The following is a 16,643-nucleotide window of genomic DNA, read 5'->3' on the forward strand; positions in this document are numbered from 1 at the left end:
GACAAGTCAAGTTCCAAGAAAGCTTCGTCATCCCCAAGTCATCCTCCTACTACGAGCAACTTCAAGCCGAGAGCTTCATCATCCTCAACACCCACCGATGAGACCGTTAAGACAAGTTCCTTCAAATGCTTCACATGCGGAGGCCGAGGCCACAAGTCCTATGAGTGCACCAACAAGCGGACCATGATCCTCAATGACGACGACACCTACGACTCGATGAGTGAAGGAGAAATAGACACTCTTGAGCAAGTCGCCATGCACCGACAAGTGAATGATGAAGAGGAACAAGTCTTTTGCGATGAAGATTCAAGTCCCGCTCTTGTTGTCTCCAAGGTCTTGACTCTCTAGCATCACCAAGAAGAAGACCAAAGATTCCACATATTCCACACCAAGGCCGGCATCAATGGACGATCCATCAAAGTCATCATCGATGGAGGGAGTTGTCATAACCTCGCAAGTGAAGAACTTTTCTCCAAGCTCCAATTGCCCAAGACGAGGCACCCACATCCATACAAAGTGCAATGGCTTAGCGACTCCGGCACTATCCAAGTCGAGCACCGAGTACAAGTTTCCTTTAAAATTGGCGCCTACGAAGACACCTTGGAGTGCGACGTCGTTCCAATGACCGTTTGCCACCTTCTCCTTGGACGCCCATGGCAATTTGATAGAGGAGCCATCCACAACGGCCGAACGAACCACTACATCTTCAAGATGAAGGGCAAGGAGTACGTACTTCGTCCCATGTCTCCAAGCCAAGTTGTGTAGGACCTTGAAGTAGATGTGTCTATCTAGAGGGGGGGTGATTAGACACTTAATGCTAAAGTTGCAGTTTTTAAGCTTTTTCGGTTTAAGTGGAGTTTAGGCACAATTTCAACATTCACAATTCATATCAAGCAAGCATGCAAAGAGTATATAGGCAGCGGAAAGTAAAGCATGCAACTTGCAAGAATGTAAAGGGAAGGGTTTGGAGAATTCAAACGCAATTGGAGACACGGATGTTTTTCCCGTGGTTCGGATAGGTGGTGCTATCCTACATCCACGTTGATGGAGACTTCAACCCACGAAGGGTAACGGTTGCGCGAGTCCACGGAGGGCTCCACCCACGAAGGGTCCACGAAGAAGCAACCTTGTCTATCCCACCATGGCCATCGCCCACGAAGGACTTGCCTCACTAGCGGTAGATCTTCACGAAGTAGGCGATCTCGTTGCCCTTACAAACTCCTTGGTTCAACTCCACAATCTTTTCGGAGGCTCCCAAGTGACACCTAGCCAATCTAGGAGACACCACTCTCCAAGAAGTAACAAATGGTGTGTTGATGATGAACTCCTTGCTCTTGTGCTTCAAATGATAGTCTCCCCAACACTCAACTCTCTCTCACAGGATTTGGATTTGGTGGAAAGAAGATTTGAGTGGAAAGCAACTTGGGGAAGGCTAGAGATCAAGATTCATATGGTAGGAATGGAATATCTTGGCCTCAACACATGAGTAGGTGGTTCTCTCTCAGAACATATGAGTTGGAAGTGTAGATGTGTTCTGATGGCTCTCTCCACGAGTGAAGAGGAGGTGGAGGGGTATATATAGCCTCCACACAAAATCTAACCGTTACACACAATTTACCAATCTCGGTGGGACCGAATCAACAAACTCGGTCGGACCGAAATAGTAAACCTAGTGACCGTTAGGGTTTTCGGTGGGACCGACTGGATCAACTCGGTGGGACCGATGTGCTAGGGTTAGGGTAAATCCAAAACTCGGTTTGACCGATTACTCAAACTCGGTGGGACCGATTTGGGTAATAAGTGAAACAGAGAGTTGGCCAAGCAAACTCGGTGGGGCCGATTGCATATTTCGGTGGGACCGAAAATATTGCAGTAGGTAACAGAGAGTTTGCAAGCCCAGCTCGGTGAGACCGAGATCCCATCGGTGAGACCGAATTGATTAGGGTTTTGGCAGTGACTAAGACAAGTGAAACTCGGTGGCGCCGGATAGAAATAATCGGTAGGTCTGAGTTTGGCTTGGGTTTAGGTCATATGTGGAAGTGGGAAAGTAGCTGAGGATTTTGGAGCATATCATCAACCACTTGAAGCAAGAGGCTCATTAAGCAACACCTCATCCCTCCTTGATAGTATTGGCTTTTCCTATGGACTCAATGTGATCTTGGATCACTAAAGTGTAAAATGAAGAGTCTTGAGATTTAAGCTTTAGCCAATCCTTTGTCCTTAGCATCTTGGAGAATTTCCCACAACCTTTAGTCCATGCCACTCCATTGTTGAACTTATCTGAAACATACTAGATAGAAACGTTAGTCCAACAAGAGATATGTTGTCATTAATTACCAAAACCACCTAGGGAGCACTTGTGCTTTCAAGTTGTCGCCGATAAGCAAGCCACCCATCATGGAGATCATAGTGAGAGAGTGAGCACCACAAGCCCAAATCAAACACCTCCATGATGAGCGACAAGAAGAACTTAGTCCTATTTGCCACCAAAAGTGAGATAAGAGGAGTGTGTGAGAACCCATCTTGTGTCCTACACTACGTCCTTGTGTGCAAGGACAATGCACCACAAACTAACACTTCTCACACTCTTCCTCTAGTGTTGTCTTCTCTTTTACAAGAATTTCATGATGGTTTCCCCGACAAGCTACCTCCGGGACTACCTCCACTACGAGGGATTGAGCACCGCATCGACCTCGTCCCCGGAGCACCGCTTCCGAACAAAGCTACCTACCGCGTCAACCCCGAAGAAACCAAAGAAATACAAAGGCAAGTAAAGCATCTCATAGACCATGGACATGTGCGTGAAAGTTTGAGCCCTTGTGCCGTCCCGGTCATTCTTGTGCCAAAATGAGATGGTAGCTTTCGCATGTGCTCCGATTGTAGACCTATCAATGCTATCACCGTTAATTATAGGTATCCCATTCCACGCCTAGATGATATGCTTGGCGAACTTAGTGGTGCCACTATCTTTTCCAAAATTGATCTTAAGAGCAGTTACTATCAAATCTGCATACAAGAGGGTGGTGAATGGAAAACCGCTTCAAAACCAAGTTTGGCTTGTATGAGTGCTTAGTCATGCCTATGGGTCTATCGGAAGCACCGGGTACTTTTATGCGTCTTATGAATCATGTTTTTTGCCCCTACATTGGTGTGTTTGTTGCGGTCTACTTCGATGATATCCTCATTTTTAGCAAGTCTCTCAAAGAGCATGTCGCCCATGTCCGAACCGTTTTGCAAACTCGTCGAAAAGAGCATCTCTATGCTAATATGGAGAAATGCCTTTTTGGCATTGACAATCTTGTTTTCTTGGGTTTTGTTGTTTCCTCTAAGGGTGTTCATGTTGATGAGTCCAAGATCAATGCTATTAAGACTTGGCCACAACCAACCAATTTGCAACAAGTGCGTAGCTTTCTTGGCCTTGCGGGTTTCTATCATCACTTTGTGAAAGATTTTAGCACCATTGCTTCGCCTTTGCATGCTTTGAGCAAGAAGAACGCACCTTTTTTTGGGGACCATCCCAAGATACCGCTTTCAATGAGATTAAGAATTCGCTTACTCGTGCCCCCGTGCTTGCTTTACCCAACTTCGACAAACCTTTTGAGATTCATTGCAATGCTAGTGGTAACAACATAAGAGGTGTGTTAATGCAAGAGAAGAGCCCCATAGCTTACTTTAGTGAGAAACTCTCCGGCGCGCAACTCAATTATCCCATCTATGACAAAGAGCTATATGCTTTAGTTCGCGTTTTGCATGAATGGGAACACTATCTTCGCCCTCATGAGTTTATCATTCATACCGATCATGAAACGCTCAAGCATCTTAAGGGCCAAACCAAGTTGAACAAGCGTCATGCTAAATGGAGTGAATTTAGTGAGTCTTTTCCTTATGTCATCAAGTACATTAAGGGTAAGGAATACATTGTGGCGGATGCCCTTTCCCGCATTTGCATGCTTTTCACTCAACTTGAATTGGATGTCATTGGTTTTGAGCATATCAAAGACTTGTATGAGCATGATCCTACCTTTGCTACTCCTTATGCCAAGTGTTTGACGCATACCTCTTGGGAACAAGCTTTGCATCCCCGAGTCTTCTCTTCGTTTGTTTCTTTTGCAGGAATCTCATGGAGGAGGCTTCATGGGACATTTTGGATGAGACAAGATGTTCGCCACGCTCTCGAAGAACTACTTTTGGCCCAAGATGTTTTGCGACATCAACCACTTCACCAATGGATGCTCTACATGTCGCAAAGCTAAGTCAAAAGCTCAATCCCATGACCTTTATATGCCTCTACCAATTCCATATCAACCATGGGAAGACATTAGCATGGACTTTGTACTTGGTTTGCCTAGGAATCGAAATGGGAAGCATTCGATATTTGTCATTGTGGACCGTTTCTCAAAAAATGGCACATTTCATTCCTTGCAACAAGATAGACGATGCTTCACATGTTGCTACTCTCTTTTGTAGGGAAATATTGCGTCTACACGGAGTGCCAAAGACTATTGTCTCGGACCGCGACATCAAGTTCCTTAGCTACTTTTGGAAGACCCTATGCGCCAAGATCGGAATCAAGCTACTTTTCTCCATGGCATATCATCCACAAACCGACGGCCAAACGGAAGTTACCAACCGCACACTCTTCGCTCTACTTTGAGTACTCATCAAGAAGAACATAAAGGAGTGGGAGGAGTGCCTACCTATCGCCGAGTTCGCCTACAACCGAGCACGACACTCAACAACCGGCAAGTCCCCCTTCGAGGTCGTCTATGGATTCAACCCTTTGTCCCCTTTGGACATTCTCCCTCTACCACTCCAAGAGTGCATCGATTTGGATGCAAGTGCACGTGTGACACATCTCAAGAAGGTGCATGAACATACAAGAAACACCATCGAGTGCCAAGTTCAACGCCTTGCAACCAAGCTCAACTTCAACAAGCAACCTATGGTCTTCAACATTGGTGATCTCGTGTGGCTACACCTTCGCAAGGACCATTTTCCACAAGAACGCAAGTCCAAGCTTCGACCATGAGTGGATGGACCCTTCAAGGTGCTTGCTCGCTACAACGACAACGCCTACAAGATCGACATTCCACGCGACAAGTACTCCGTGAGCGACATCTTCAACATCAAAGATCTCTCTCCCTACCATGGTGATGAAGAATTTGATCCGAGGACGGATCTTCCCCAAGGGAGGGAAGATGATGCGGAGCATCCCAAGGTCATCCCCATGGACCTACCATCGCCTCACCAAGTGCATAGCGGACACATGACACGATCACGTGCAAGAGCTCTCGAAACCGAGGTGACATCACTCCTCTCAGATTTCCACTTCGATGCACATGAGACATGGCTACTACCTCATATGGACACATTGTGCATACTCAGGTATCAGGGAGAAGCTAAGGAGCGAGGAGAAGAAGAAGAGGAAGATGGACGTGAAGACGGAGACGAAGTAGAAGTACTGCTCAAAGTCTCCAGGCTCCGGACGACTGACGAACCCCGGACGTCCGACGACCTCCAGGATCCGGACGTCCGGCCCCCTCCGGATGACCGACACTTCCACACCCGAGCCAAAACAGACAGACACCTAACGCCCCACGGACGACCGACGCCCGGACGTCCGACAGAAGACCACCCGAGCCGAATCTATGAACGTCCGACAGGCACCGGACATCCGGACCCTCGCGAGCCTCCGGACGACCGGTGACCCCCGGATGTCCGACGCCTATGCGCTGTTTCATGTTGGGCCGCAGCCCATGTACCTCTTCGCCCCCTCTTTTGCACCAAGACTATATATGGACCTCTTATTCCTTCTAGCTAGGGTTAGCAAAGGATTAGCTCATATTTTGTGTGAGAGCTTTGCTCATCCACTTGGTTACTTTCTCCTCGGAGATTTGAGCCTCCACCAGAGAAGATCCCCCAAGCAGATTCAAGACCCCTCTTTAGGGAAGAACTCAAGACCTCCTCACGGAGAAGACCGGTTACCGTGTATCGTCCGTTGTTGACTTTGGATCGTGTATCTTCCCCTTTGTACTCGAGGATCTAGCACATGTGTGACTTGTTCTTGTTAGTTTAAGTGTTCCTCTTATGTTTCCCTTGTGTTTTCCCTTGTTTCCCTCCTCGTGTTCTTCGTGTTCATCACGGGATCCGCTCCTTTCGTGAAAGACCGGCCGATTAGGGTTCTACCCTACATCAGATGGACTCACGAGAAGCTCACTGATCCCAGGGCGGAGCCATTGCTAGAGAGGATGGCGGCAGACCTGAAGACCGACGGCCGGAAGGCGGAGAAGCTGACGGGGGCCATGATAATCAAGGAATTCCTAACGCAGTGCCTGGCTCTACTCCAGGCACACTTGTGCCCCCTCTGGAAGTTCAAGGGAACAGGAGATGACCTCCGGCTGCGCCCAGGCGACTTGTCCTAGGAGGAGCTAGACCAGATTGTGTGCACCCTGCTCGGGAAGGACCAGGGTTGCCCCCCGGACTGCCATCTTCCGTTGTACCGCCGCCTAGACTGAGAGAAGATCGCCGGTGCCATGCATGTCTTCGACGAGCGCGGGCTCGTTCCTTTGGAGACTTCCTGGCTCCCAGGACCGGTGGTGCCAGTATCTTTCGGCGAGTCTGACCAGGAGGAGAGGGCAGACTCAGAGGCGACCTGGGAGGGGGTGGGGGAGACCTCTCCCCCGCGCTAGACTGATCTCCTCCGCACCCTCTCCAATGATGACGACGCCAACGAGCACTCTGTCAGGGAGTCGCCACGCTCTGCCGGGGTCTCCACAACGTCCAAGGGCACCCCTTCGATGGAGCTGAGGCAAGGGGTGCCGGAAAGAAGAGCAGGTCGGCGCTGATCCCGCGAGGCGGTGCCCCCGCCTCATCGCCGGCCGAGACTACCGTGGACCTAGGCCCCGCGCCCTTGTCCGCCGCTGGGGCTCGCGTGCCAACACCCCGGTCCATGAGGCATGTGGGCATGGTGCTTCAGAAGATGGTGAGCGACTGCGCCACCGTGGACCAGTAAGTGCGCCATCTTGGTCTTCGTTCCTTATTCTTGCCATAGTGACTTGGTGCCTCCCTCTTGTACGACTAGGCCAATGCTAGTGGCAAAGAAGAAGAAGGAGACAGCCGGAACCACCGTGGCCCGACAGCTTGTTGTGGTTGCGCCACCTCTGCCGCAGAAGGACGGGGCTGGCCTATGCGCTCCTGCAACTGGGTCATCCTTCAGAGGCCCAGAGGCCCGACCTCATGAGGGGGTGATCTCCGCGGCGGAGTCGACTCCGGAGGCGCTCGCCTTCAGCTCGCCTACTGAAGTCCTAAAGGCTCCAGAGCCCCCGGCCCCTTCTGCTCCGCCTGATGCTCTGGAGGAGGCTCTTTCTGCGTTAAACCAGCTTCGTGGCGATCTTCAAGGCACCGATCGGCGCCTGGCATGAGGGCGCCTGGAGCTGATCTCGGGATGGCTTCAAGTTGACGCGTCTGTCAGGGTGGCATGGAGCCAGGCCGTGGCAGCCTCAGAAGAGGGCAAACAGGCTGCTGGCCTAGCCGCGGCCACCCGCGACGTGACTGTGAAGGATGCCAAGGAGCGTTGTCGGGTGGCGGAGGCCGAACTGAAGGCCCTCTGCGGCCAACAGGTCATCGAGGCCCGTCAGCGCGAGGCACGAGAGGAGAAGCTGAAGGCTCGGGAAGATGTGGTCATCGATCATGACACCGAGTTGGAGTGATCGGCACGGGAGCAGGCCGCTGAGCACGGTTGCCTAGTGAAGCTGAAGGAGGAGGTGGAGGCGAAGAAGGCCCAGCTGGAGACCAAGGCAAAAGTTCTTCCCAAAGATCATGCCGCCTTCAATTCTCTTGAGGAGAGGTTCTGCAAGGCACTGCAGGATCTCTATGGGATGGGGTTGAAGGAGCCGTTGGTGATTGCTGAGGAAGGCCCCGCCGAGCTACCCCCCCCCCCAGCTTGTCACGGCGCTTGAGGGCGTTGTCCTTGGAGTCGGCCCCATGGTGGAAGGAGAAGCCTGCGCGCTCTCCGCCTCGACCGTGACTCGCGTCTTCAGCCACCTCCATCTTCACGACTCCAACTTCGACTTGGAGGCCCTGCTTAAGCCTATGGACATGTAGCACTGCACCGCCGCTGGTAAAGCCGTGAAGGACTAGGTGGAGGCCTTGCTGCGGAAGTTTCTCGCCATCGACCCCGCGCCCACAGCTGACGGCGTCGTCGAGCCCACAGCCACAGCTGGCGGCATAGGCGACGGCAATGTTGTCGACGACGGGGCACCCCTCACGGGCGATGGTGACGCCCAAGGCTAAAGAAGAAGCTTGCTGGTGGCACTCCCCTTCATCTTATCTCTAGCAACATGTATCGTGCCTCGTGGGGGCATAAGAACTTATGTGCTTGGCACTTTTAATAGACAGTATGTATTGTAATAATTTGCTAGGATTTTATGACTTCCTTCCCGTTTGCGTTAATGTTCTACGTCGGCAGGGCCCGGCCCCGCGCATACCTCAGTCGTCGTTGGGTCGTTCAGATTACCAGGACGAGACCAAGGGGTGAGGTGCTACGTGACTAGTTAGGCTCCTCAGTCGCGATGCTCAGGAGTTCCCCTTGACGTACAAACAACCCTCGGGAAGGAGATGCGAGAGTAGGTCTTAGCGTTCTGCGTCGGCAGGGCCCGGCCCTGCGCATACCTCAGCCGCCGTTGGGTCGTCCGGATCACCAGGACGAGACCAAGGGGTGAGGGGCTACGTGACCAGTTAGGCTCCTGAGTCGTCCCCCTTGACGTATGAACAGACCTCCATACCTTTCCTCGCCGAGGTCCCACTCGGGAGTGGCGCGCGACGACCAGGTCTGAGGGACCTGATAGGGAGGCGTATGCTAGGCGAGGCCTGAGCGTATCTCCCGTGCCTAATACGTCTCCGTCGTATCTACTTTTCCAAACACTTTTGCCCTAGTTTTGGACTCTAACTTGCATGATTTGAATGGAACTAACCCGGACTGATGCTGTTTTCAGCAGAATTGCCATGGTGTTATTTTTGTGCAGAAATAAAAGTTCTCGGAATGACCTGAAAATAAATGAGATTACTTTTGGAATATATAAAAATACTGGAAGAAGAATCCACGTCAGGGGGCTCACACCCTGTCCACGAGGGTGGGGGCGTGCCTACCCCCTGGTCGCGCCCCCTGACTCATAGGCCCCCCGACGCTCCACCAATCCCACCTCCAAGTCCATATATTCGTGTTCGGGGAGAAAAAACTCAGAGAGAAGGATTCATCGCGTTTTACAATATGGAGCCGCCGCCAAGCCCTAAACTCTCTCGGGAGGGCTGATCTGGAGTCCGTTCGGGGCTCCGGAGAGGGGAATCCGTCGCCATCGTCATCATCAACCTTCCTCCATCACCAATTTCATGATGCTCACTGCCATGCGTGAGTAATTCCATCATAGGCTTGCTGGATTGTGATGGGTTGGATGAGATTTATCATGTAATCGAGTTAGTTTTGTTAGGGTTTGATCCCCAGTATCCACTATGTTCTGAGATTGATGTTGCTATGACTTTTCTATGCTTAATGCTTGTCACTAGGGCCTGAGTGCCATGATTTCAGATCTGAACCTATTATGTTTTCATGAATATATGTGAGTTCTTGATCCTATCTTGCAAGTCTATAGTCACCTATTATGTGTTATGATCCGTTAACCCCGAAGTGACAATAATCAGGACCATTACCGGTGATGACCGTAGTTTGAGGAGTTCATGTATTCACTATGTGTTAATGCTTTGGTCCGGTACTCTATTAAAAGGAGGCCTTAATATCCCTTAGTTTCCAATAGGACCCCGCTGCCACGGGAGGGTAGGACAAAAGATGTCATGCAAGTTCTTTTCCATAAGCACATATGACTATATTTGCAATACATGCCTACATTACATTGATGAACTGGAGCTAGTTCTGTGTCACCCTATGTTATAACTATTGCATGATCGATCACATCTAACATAATTCTCCATCACCGATCCAATGCATACGAGCTTTTGATATATTGTTGTTTGCTTATTTACTTTTCCGTTGCTACTGTTACAATCACTATAAAACCAAAAATATTACTTTTACCACTGTTGCCACTACTATCATATTACTTTGCTACTAAATACCTTGCTGCAGATATTAAGTTTCCAGGTGTGGTTGAATTGACAACTTAGCTACTAATACTTGAGAATATTCTTTGCCTCCCCTTGTGTCGAATCAATAAATTTGGGTTGAATACTCTACCCTCGAAAACTCTTGCGATCCCCTATACTTGTGGGTTATCAAGACTATTTTCTGGCCCCGTTGCCGGGGAGCATAGCTCTATTCTTTGAGTCACTTGGGATTTATATCTGCTTATCCTTATGAAGAACTTGAAAGATCAAAGAACCAAGATTTTTCCCTCAACTAAGAGGGGAGGTAAGGAACTGCCATCTAGCTCTGCACTTGATTCACCTTATGTTTTGAGTAAACTTGCGACACCTACACATGCTATTGATTCCGATAGGTCGCATGTTATTGATGATTCCACTTCTGCTTTGCATGATACTTATGATGAAACTACTTCTATGCTTGATACTACTGTGCCATTAGGTGAATTTCTTGATGAACAACTTGCTAGGGCTAGAGAGGGTAAAATTATTGAACCTGATAATATTGATGAAAGTGATGATGAAGATTCTCCACCTAGATATGAATTGCCCGTTGTTCCTGAAGGTTATGTTATGGATGAAGAAACTGCTAGAGACTTCTTAGCTTGCAATGATAGATCTGATCTTAAGAAATGATTAGCTAAGCATAAAGAAAATTCTTTGAATGCTAGAATGAAATATGACCCTGCTTTTGCTACTTCACCCATCTTTATTACTAATAAGGATTATGATTTCTCTGTCGATCCTGAGTTAATTACTTTGGTTGAATATGATCCTTTTTATGGCTATGAATCTAAAACTGTTGTGGCACATCTTACTAAATTAAATGATATAGCCACCCTCTTTACACATGATGAGAAAACTCGCTATTACTTTATCCTTAAGTTGTTTCCGTTCTCATTAAAGGGTAATGCTAAGACATGGTTTAATTCTCTTGATCCTGGTTGTGTGCGTAGTCCCCAGGATATGATTTATTACTTCTCTGCTAAATATTTCCCTGCTCATTAGAAACAAGCTGCCTTAAGGGAAATATATAATTTTGTGCAAATTGAAGAAGAGAGTCTCCCACAAGCTTGGGGGAGGCTTCTCTGATTACTTAATGCTTTGCCTGATCATCCTCTTAATAAAAATGAAATACTTGATATCTTTTATAATGGACTAACCGATGCTTCCACAGACCAGCTGGATAGTTGTGCTGGTTGTGTTTTCAGGGAAAGAACTGTTGATCAAGCTGAATTATTATTGAATAATATGTTAACTAATGAAAATAATTGGACACTTCCTGAACCAACTCCTAAGCCAACTCCAAAGAAAAGGGGTGTTCTATTTCTCAGTCCTGAAGATATGCAAGAGGCAAAGAAATCTATGAAAGAAAAAGGAATTAAAGCTAAAGATGTTAAGAATTTACCACCTATTGAAGAAATCCATGGTCTTGATAACCCAACAAATGTAGTAAAGGTAAATTCTCTCTATAGATTTGATAAATGTGAAATTCCATTTACTAAGTTTGCTAGCCAATGCTTGCATGAGTTTGATGACTTTATGGTTAAACAAGAAAACTTCAATGCTTATGTCGGTAGACAATTGAAACACAATGCTGATATGCTTGAACACTTGAGTGATTATATGGCTAATGTTAAAGGTGAACTTAAACTTATTTGTAAACATGCTTCTATGGTTACCACTCAAGTAGAACAAGTACTTAAGGCTCAGAATGATTTGCTTAATGAATTAAATAATAAGAAGAATGATAATGCTATTAGAGTTATGACTAGAGGTGGTAAGATGACTCGGGAACCTTTGTATCATGAGGGCCATCCTAAGAGAATTGAGCAAGATTCTCAGAGAACTAATATTGATGCACCTATTCCTTCTAAGAGGAAGAAAAAGAAAACTGATAAGATTTTGCATGCTTCTAGTGAACCTGTTGTTGACACACTTGAGAATCCCAATGCTATTTCTATTTCTGATGCTGAAACACAATCTGGTAATGAACATGAACCTAGTGATAATGTTAATGATGATGTTCATGTTGATGCTCAACCTAGCAATGATAGTGATGTAGAGATTGAACCTGCTGTTGATCTTGATAACCCACGATCAAAGAATCAACGTTATGATAAGAGAGACTTTGTTGCTAGGAAGCACGGTAAGGAAAGAGAACCATGGGTTCAGAAACCCATGCCTTTTTCCTCCTAAACCTTCCAAGAAAAAGGATGATGAGGATTTTGAGCGCTTTGCTGAAATGATTAGACCTATCTTTTTGCGTATGCGTTTGACTGATATGCTTAAAATGAACCCTTATGCTAAATATATGAAGGAAATTGTTAGAAATAAAAGAAAGATACCGGAAGCTGAAATTTCCACCATGCTTGCTAATTACACTTTTAAGGGTGGAATACCAAAGAAACATGGAGATTCTGGTGTACCAACTATACCATGCTCCATTAAAAGGAACTATGTTAAAACTGCTTTATGTGATCTTGGAGCCGGTGTTATGCCTCTCTCTTTATGTCGTGGACTTGATTTGAATAAGTTGACACCTACTGAAATATCTTTACAAATGGCTGATAAATCAACTGCTATACCAGTCGTTATTTGTGAGGATGTGCCTGTTGTGGTTGCAAACGTTACTATTTTAACGGACTTTGTTATTCTTGATATTCCCGAGGACAATAGTATGTCTATTATTCTTGGAAGACCCTTTTTGAATACTGCAGGGGCTGTTATTGATTGCAATAAAGGCAATGTCACTTTTCATGTTAATGGTAATGAGCATACGTTACACTTTCCGAGGAAACAACCTCAAGTCCACAGTATCAAATCTATTGGAAAAAATTCAACAATTAATATTGGAGGTTTTGAATTTCCTTTTCCTACTATCAAGAAGAAATATGATATTCTTATTGCTGGGGATGTGCATATCCCCGTTGAGGTAACCTAGTATTATTCGAAAATTCTCCGGTTTCATGTTATTCAAAATGAGTTTGTTAACAAGACCTGACCAACCTTGTTAGTGGATTCCTTTTGATGAGCATGACATGGATGAATTTAGAAAACACAACCTTCTGTACGCCCTTTTTACTTTCTCTTATTTATATTAAATAAAGCAAAAATAGTATTTTATGTCGGTTTTCTGAATTATCCTTGCAATAAAAAATACCCTAAAAATAAAAGTTCTCCAAATGCCATGAAAATTAAATATGTTTTTTCTAGAATATTTGAGAATATCTGGCACTGAGAACACAGCAGGGGAGCATCCACGTGCCCACGAGGGTGGAGGGCGTGCCCCCTGCCTCATGGGCCCCACATGGGTCCCCTCCACTTATTCGAGCCACCACACACTCCTTATTCCTCCCCAAAAAATCACTAGCCAGCTCAAACCTGAGTTCTTGCTCCTCTTGCTGCCATTTTTGATATCCTTGCTCAAAGCTCCATTCACAAAACTGCTTTGGGGGATTGTTCTTCGGTATGTGACTCCTCCAATTGTCCAATTAGTTTTCGTTCTAGTGCTTTATTCATTGCAAATTTTTGCTACTTAGGTGACCCTGTTCTTGAGCTTGCATGTCAAATTTATATGGTCAAAAGTAGTTTTAATGCATAATATAGCCTCTAGGCACTTGTTGGAGTAGTTGTTATCAATCTTGTTGAGTCTGATTCACTTTTATTTTTGAGTTACTAAAAATTTCAGAAATTTTTCAGAAGAAGAAATATGTTTAGGAAAATGTACCAAGGTGGTTCCTCAAGGAAGCAAGGACCAAGGTCCGCAATACGCGAGCCGGACAATGAACTACCAAGAGATGCTCAAGTGTGGCCTTGTGAATGGTCGTCAGAGGACTTCATGGTTCGAGCAGGAATCAAGGAGGAATTTGAAGCATATGTGCGTAATTCCGATCTTGAGAGCTTCGTGGCAGATAAGTGCTGTCGGTACCTCTATTTAAGTGATTCATTTGCGAGAAGGTTTAAATTTACATCATCACACAATTCTCACACTGTCCTATTTGATTTTTATGATAAATCATATACCATGGACTTAGAAGATTTTAACACTGCTTGTAAACTCCCACAGTGGGGTAATGTTAGTGAACCCCACAAATCTGAATATAAAGACTTTCTGTTGGGGAACGTTGCAGAAAACAAAAAATTTCCTACTCGTTTCACCAAGATCATCTAGGAGTTCATCTAGCAACGAGTCATTGGATGCATCTACATACCTTTGTAGATCGCGCACGGAAGCGTTCAAAGAACGGTGATGATGTAGTCGAACACGACGTGATCCAAATCACCGATGACTAAGCGCCGAACCGAAGGCACCTCCGCGTTCAACACACGTACGGGACGGGAGACGTCTCCTCCTTCTTGATCCATCAAGGGGAAGGAGAGGTTGATGAAGATCCAGCAGCACGACGGCGTGGTGGTGGATGCAGGGCGTCACAGTAGCAGGGCTTCGCCTATACTACGAGGGAGAGACGTAAAGGGGGAAGAGGGAGGCGCCAAGGCTCAGGTATGAAGTCCCTCCCTCTCCTCAACTATATATAGGGGTGCCAGGGGGGCGCCGGCCCTAGTAGATGAGATCTACTAGGGGGGCGGCGGCCTAGGGTGGGGGGCTTGCCCCCCAAGCAAGGGGGCGCCCCCTCTAGGGTTTCCCCTCAACCCTAGCCGCATGGGCCCTAGGGGGGTGGCGCCCCAGCCCACTATGGGCTGGGTTCCCTCCTACTTCAGCCCATGGGGCCCTCCGGGATAGGTGGCCCCACCCGGTGGACCCCCGGGACCCTTCCGGTGGTCCCGGTACAATACCGGTGACCCCGAAACTTGTCCCGATGGCCGAAACGGCACTTCCTATATATAATTCTTTACCTCCAGACCATTCCGGAACTCCTCGTGACGTCCGGGATCTCATCCGGGACTCCGAACAATATTCGGGTTACTGCATATACATATCTTCACAACCCTAGCGTCACCGAACCTTAAGTGTGTAGACCCTACGGGTTCGAGAGACAAGCAGACATGACCGAGACGACTCTCCGGTCAATAACCAATAGCGGGGTCTGGATACCCATATTGGCTCCCACATGCTCCACGATGATCTCATCGGATGAACCACGATGTCGAGGATTCAATCAACCCCGTATGCAATTCCCTTTGTCAATCGATATGTTACTTGCCCGAGATTCGATCGTCGGTATCCCAATACCTCGTTCAATCTCGTTACCGGCAAGTCACTTTACTCGTACCGTAATGCATGATCCCGTGACCAGACACTTGGTCACTTTGAGCTCATTATGATGATGCATTACCGAGTGGGCCCGGTGATACCTCTCCGTCATACGGAGTGACAAATCCCAGTCTTGATCCATGTCAACTCAACAGACACTTTCGGAGGTACCCGTAGTCTACCTTTATAGTCACCCAGTTACGTTGTGACGTTTGGTACACCCAAAGCACTCCTACGGTATCCGGGAGTTACACGATCTCATGGTCTAAGGAAAAGATACTTTGACATTGGAAAACTCTAGCAAACGAACTATACGATCTTGTGCTATGTTTAGGATTGGGTCTTGTCCATCACATCATTCTCCTAATGATGTGATCTCGTTATCAATGACATCCAATGTCCATAGTCAGGAAACCATGACTATCCGTTGATCAACGAGCTAGTCAACTAGAGGCTTACTAGGGACATGTTGGTGTCTGTTATTCACACATGTATTACGATTTCCGGATAACACAATTATAGCATGAATAAAGACAATTATCATGAATAAGGAAATATAATAATAATGCTTTTATTATTGCCTCTAGGGCATATTTCCAACAGTCTCCCACTTGCACTAGAGTCAATAATCTAGTTACATTGTGATGAATCGAACACCCATGGAATTCTGGTGTTGATCATGTTTTGCTCTAGGGAGAGGTTTAGTCAACGGATCCGCTACATTCAGGTCCGTATGCACTTTACAAATCTCTATGTCTCCATCTTGAACATTTTCACGAATGGAGTTGAAGCGACGCTTGATGTGCCTTGTCTTCTTGTGAAACCTGGGCTCCTTGGCAAGAGCAACAGCTCCAGTGTTGTCACAGAAGAGCTTGATCGGCCCCGATGCATTGGGTATGACTCCTAGGTCGGTGATGAACTCCTTCACCCATATTGCTTCATGTGCTGCCTCCGAGGCTGCCATGTACTCCGCTTCACATGTAGATCCCGCCACGACGCTTTGCTTGCAACTGCACCAGCTTACTGCCCCACCATTCAAAATATACACGTATCCGGTTTGTGACTTAGAGTCAACCAGATCTGTGTCGAAGCTAGCGTCGACGTAACCCTTTACGACGAGCTCTTCGTCACCTCCATAAACGAGAAACATTTCCTTAGTCCTTTTCAGGTACTTCAGGATATTCTTGACCGCTGTCCAGTGTTCCTTGCCGGGATTACTTTGGTACCTTCCTACCAAACTTACGGCAAGGTTTACATCAGGTCTGGTACACAGCAT

The sequence above is a fragment of the Triticum urartu genome, chromosome 3A, assembly GCF_056163025.1.
Source record: "Triticum urartu cultivar PI428250 chromosome 3A, HENAU_Tu73, whole genome shotgun sequence".
NCBI lineage: Eukaryota > Viridiplantae > Streptophyta > Magnoliopsida > Poales > Poaceae > Triticum > Triticum urartu.